Source organism: Elephantulus edwardii, unplaced genomic scaffold (assembly GCF_000299155.1).
Source record: "Elephantulus edwardii isolate Elephantulus edwardi_28Jun2011 unplaced genomic scaffold, EleEdw1.0 scaffold00344, whole genome shotgun sequence".
NCBI classification, from domain to species: domain Eukaryota; kingdom Metazoa; phylum Chordata; class Mammalia; order Macroscelidea; family Macroscelididae; genus Elephantulus; species Elephantulus edwardii.
Window position 1 is genome coordinate 469,797 of NW_006400094.1, and position 5,215 is coordinate 475,011.

The 5,215-nt window shown below is 46.5% G+C and overlaps 1 pseudogene; it reads right to left on the bottom strand.

Moving 5' to 3' along the window:
* Positions 1 to 3,873: 3,873 nt before the first annotated feature.
* LOC102870787 lies at positions 3,874 to 4,726 on the bottom strand (annotated as a pseudogene).
* Positions 4,727 to 5,215: the final 489 nt, after the last annotated feature.

The window sequence follows — 5,215 nt, forward strand, 5'->3', positions numbered from 1 at the left end:
TGCTTTGCTACGATAGGACCTTTTGTAGCATAAACAATATGAAAGCACTTTTTTCGTACATCTGGTGACTTTCTCCTGAAAGATCACAGCCTTGAGGATTCTATGGGGCACTTCTGCTCTGCATACATGAGGTCACCACAAGGTGGAGTGGGTTCCAAGGCACCTGATGTGGTTTGGTTTAGAAGAAAAGAGGGCGATGGGGGTGATCGTGAAGGAAATTGGAAGCATCTTTTGTGAAAAAAAAAATGTATTCACATTGTGTAAATAAATCAGTATAAATATTTTTAAAAAAGAAGAAGGAAAGGGGGAAGTGTTATCTCTCAGGTGTCTCTACAGTGGAGAAATGTGGCACAGAGTTCTCTCCACCACCTCGCAGCATCAGTGAGACGTCCTGTGGACAAGTCATCCTACCTACAATCAAAGGCAAACGGCTTCTCATCTCCTCAAATCCCCACAGACCTAGTCTCCCCAAGGGAAAAAAACACACCAAAACACCAGAACCAAAACAGACAAACTCAAATGGCAGAATGCTCTAGAAGGTTCTTGAAAGGTCCTTCTCTGGGGAGTTAGTGGTAAGGAATTGTGCTGCCAACCCAATGGTAAGCAGTTTGAATCCACTAGCTGTTCTGCAGGAGAAAGATGGCCAGCCTCTTCCTGTGTGATTTACTGCCTCTGAAAATCCATTAAAGCATCAGCTTTAAGTTGGTTCCAACTCAACAGTACTCCTCAACCCCTCAACAACAACAAAAGCAAAAGCAGCCAAGAAAACACATCTGAGGAAAGATCTCAGCCCAGAGGACCAGAAGAGTTTTTGTTCCCTCAAATTTATTGCTGGTGAGTCTGGTTCCAATTACAGAGACCTTCTAGGATGTTTCTGGGACAGTAAATTACAACAGGCAGGGACTGTTTCATTCTACTCCTTTGAAGGCGCTGGTGGATTTGAACCAACAGAGATGCAAAGTCTCTGTTTCACTGTTAGCAGTGAAACTCCATAAGGGCCACACCACCAGAAATCCTGGATTAGTCCTTCCAGTGGTGCTATAATGGGAACACCCCAAAGGAGTATGGGTTTTAGACTCCCTGGGAGCTCTGATGGCCTAGTGGGTAGGGAGTTGCCCTGCCAACTCAAAGACTGGAGATTCCAATTTGCTAGCTGTTCTGAAGGAGAAACATGGACAACCTCCTCCCTTACAATGCACAGCCTCTGGAACACCCACTGGAGGTATAGTTCTCAGCTATGAGTTGGTTCCATTTAGAAGGTACGGAGGGAGTTTTGAGAGCTCGGTGGTAGGAGTAATAAGAGGGCAATTTCTAGGTCAGTTGGCAAGCATGTAATGGTCGCTAGAGGGGAAAAAGATCGAGGAAATTGTAGATGAGCTAAACCTACAGAATCAAATCAACATTCATAGAACCATGACTCTTAAACATTTAGGTTTTACTTGACGTAGTTGAAATGCATCAAGAACCAGGAGTGAGGATTTTAGCAAACAGCAGTGTCTTCCCCTCCAGTGTAGGCCACAATTGGGAATCCAGAAGGCTAGCTCCAGGGGAGGCTTTACTGCTCTGTTGACTTGAGTTTAGAAGGAAGGGCCAGGGCCTTCTCTCCTCTTAGCATCTGTAGACCTGGAATTCCTTAGAAACCTCCATGACTTTTGGTACCACAACTCCCCAGAGTCCAGGAGATTTACAGTGACGGTCCCAGGCCCAAAAGACATGATATACTCCCAACTCTTCTTTGTTGGGGGTCTTGAGGACCTTCTTAATCTCCTCACATGTTTAGTCCATTTTATATCTCAAAAGACGATGACTTAAGAACATTTGAGGGACCCAATTCAATCCAGTGGAGGGACTCATGCAGTGTCCTATCCTGCTGATGTTGTAAATAATAAGATGAGGGGATGGTCTGCTATATGGATGATCTTTAATAGGGACCTCTGGTGGCTTAGTGGTAAGGAATTGCACTGTCAACCAAAAGGTACAAACATGGTTTGATTTCATTAGTTTCTCCTCAGGAGAAAGACATGCAGTCTCCTCCCACGTGAGTTTCTTTGAACCCCCGATGGAAGATCAGCTATGTGTTGGTTCCACCTCAGTTATACTGAAGAACAACAAACAGGAACTGGAGATGAGATTCTGGGACCAATGATGGACATGACTAAAGGAGGAACCTAGTGAAGTCAGAACAGAGCATGGAGTTTCGTTTGTGTTACTAGAACAGTGTTGGTCTCTCTTTCTGATTAATGTACCTGGTAACACAAGAAGTCAACATTAGCAGAACATAGGCCCTGGGTGTATACAAGCTCTCTCTTCTCTCTTGGCACATTTCTTAAAAATATGAAAGCATTCTGAATTAGGACACTCAAACTCTGCATATCACTACTCTTGTGATGTTGCTTGCTAAGCTCAAAAGGTGCAGGTGCAATAACTCCTCTTGATTTCTTTTCTCATCTGGGGATAGTAACAGGAGCTACAATCAGCATGAGTCATCGTAGAAAAGAATGTGTGCTTTTTTAAATGGTAATTATGGTGATGTTGTAGGGAGCTCTGGCAGCCTAGTGCATAAGAAGTTGGACGGCCAGCCCAAAGGCAGGTGGTTCAAGTCCACCAGTTGCTCTGCAGGTAGAAAAAATGAACAGCCTCCCCCCGGCTGATTTCCAGCCTCTGAAAACCCACTAGAGGGTCCAGCTATGAGTCAATTCAGACTCGATAGCACAGAACAACAACTAGCTTGTAGGGAAGAAACACAAACCAAACCAAAACCCAAAGCATGAACCATCATCTTTGCTCTTATATTTCAGCACTTAGAGCCTGATGAAGAAAGATAATTTGGAAACTTTTATGGCAGAGGTTACTAAGGGGCACCGGGAGAATCTCAATACTGCTATTATAGAAGCATGATTTCTGAGCAATAAATTCTCTCTATCTCTCCTCCAGAAGAAATTATTGGCTAAAATGTATTCTCCAGGAAGCAAATGAATTAGCCTGAGGTCAGAGGTTATCAGGTATGAACCAATTAAATTTTCCAAGACATCTGCCAAAAAGAATGGCTTTTACTCAGTAATGGTCACTAAGAAACCATCTCTGGAATGCTTGTCTGCAGAGTACCGGGTCTGCTGTGTAGGGGACGTTTCCCATCATTCAAATAGGGAGTGAATTAAGAAGACTTTTTAGAATATTTTCTGGTGTCTACCACTCAAAAACATTGTCTGATATGTTGAGGAAACTTTCTTTTTCTGTATCCACTAGCTCTTACAAAAGAGTAAAATCTTTTGCCAGCACGCTCATTGCAACTCAGAACAACCCAGTGTATGACAGAGCAGAACCATCCTCCAAGATGTTTTCTTGGCTATCCTATTTATGCAAACCACTACGTTTTCTTCTGCTGGATGAACTTAAATCCCTCACCTTTAGGTTGCATCACCCAGGGACTTTCCCAACTCTTCCAGTTGTGTTAAATGTCACTGTCCACTCAGGCCTCATTACCATGAAATCAACCTTGGTGGTTGTTGTTAAATGTCATTGAGTCGACCACTACTCGTAACTCTGAGTTCTGAACCCTACTCTATCCTGTGCCATCTTTACACTCTCTTCACCGCAGCCCATTCTTTTTTTACATTAATTTTGTTGTTTTTGTTGTTGTTGTTGTAAGGGAAAAAAAAACAAACCCCAAAACACAAAAAACACTTTAATTCCAGCCTACAGCGCCAGGTGCAATGTCTGGGGACAGACTCTGGGTACAATGCTGTGTTGCGACCATTCACTCGCACACGGCTCAAAGAAGGCCCCTGAGGGGGACTTACCTTCAAGGGGGTAAGCCAAGGTGGGGGAGGGCAACCCAGAAACAAGGCCAGGGGAAGACATGGGGGGAAAGTGCTATTTCTTGGCGAAGGATATCTTCATAGCATTGTTCTGGGTGATCTTGAAGCCCTGCAGGGCATCACGGGCAGCCCCAGCCTGCACCTCATTGTCAAACTCCACAAAGGCAATGTCATGCCGCCCGGGCACCAGCCGCACCTCCTTGAAGCCAGGGAACTGGTTAAAAACCATGGACAGCATGAGTTCGTTGGTCTCTTCTGGCAGGTTGGTGGGGAACAAGATGTGGTTTGGTGGGTTTTCTGAAAGAGGCTGCGCAGATGGCATCTGACCCGGCATGAGCTGCTGCGGGGGCATGGCCCCGGGCGGGATCTGTCCGGGTGCGAGGCCTGGTGGTGGGGTCATGCCAGGGGGTGGCATGTAGGGAGGCTGGCCCGGGATGTGGTGCATGATGCGGGCCACCTGCGTCATAGGAGGCATACCCGGCACGGGCCCCTGGACGGCCCCCACGACAGGGGCGGCCCCCCCACCCTGCACGGCTTTCTTAAGAGGCAGCCGGGGTCTCCTGGCTCCTGGGCTTTCTCTTCTCCCGCTTGCGGTCCCCCTCCACAAAGGTGCCCTTCATCTTGGCGATGATATCAGAGTCTGTCTTGGCAAACTGGATTCTCATGGGCTTGTCGTAGAAGGGGAAACCTTGCATGGAGCGTAGGGCGTTGGTGGCGCTGCTGACCTCTTTGAAGATGACAAAGGCCTGGCCCCACATCTTCAAGCTCCTCGATACCAGAATATCTAGGATCTGGCCAAACTGGGAGAAGATGGCATACAGGGACTTCTTCAGCTCATCCTTCTTTATCTTCTCGTTGAGGTTGTTGATATAGATAGTATGATTGGGATGGGTCTCGGGAACTGCCATGGCGCGAGATGTCGAGGTAGGGCTGGAAAAAGGGAAAAAGGCGACTTCAGCCCTGGGTTCGTCTATTCCTTTGTTCCACTGCTGGTCCAATGGACCGATGGGAGTTTTCTTTCCAGGGAGAAGTCAAGCAAGACGCAGTATGGAACAGTGTGGCGAACGACTTGGAGCTGGAACTCAGCGGCTCTTCCCCGTGTCCCCAGAGAGACCGCGAGATGCCTTTTTACATTAATTTTAATGAAAGTTTACAGAAACGTTGGATTTCCATTCATTCATTGTTACACACTTTCCTCCCTGCCCACCCGTCCCACCCAGTTCCCTTTGCTCTCTGAATTGTTATACAATTCCTCCATGCGCCAGACCACTCCTCTCATGTAGCTTTCATTCTGGACTCTTCTCATGTCAGACTCGCTTTACAACAGTTGGCACTATGCATTTGTCCTTTTGTGACTGAGATATTTAATTCAGAATAATGTCCTCCAGAGTCAGCCG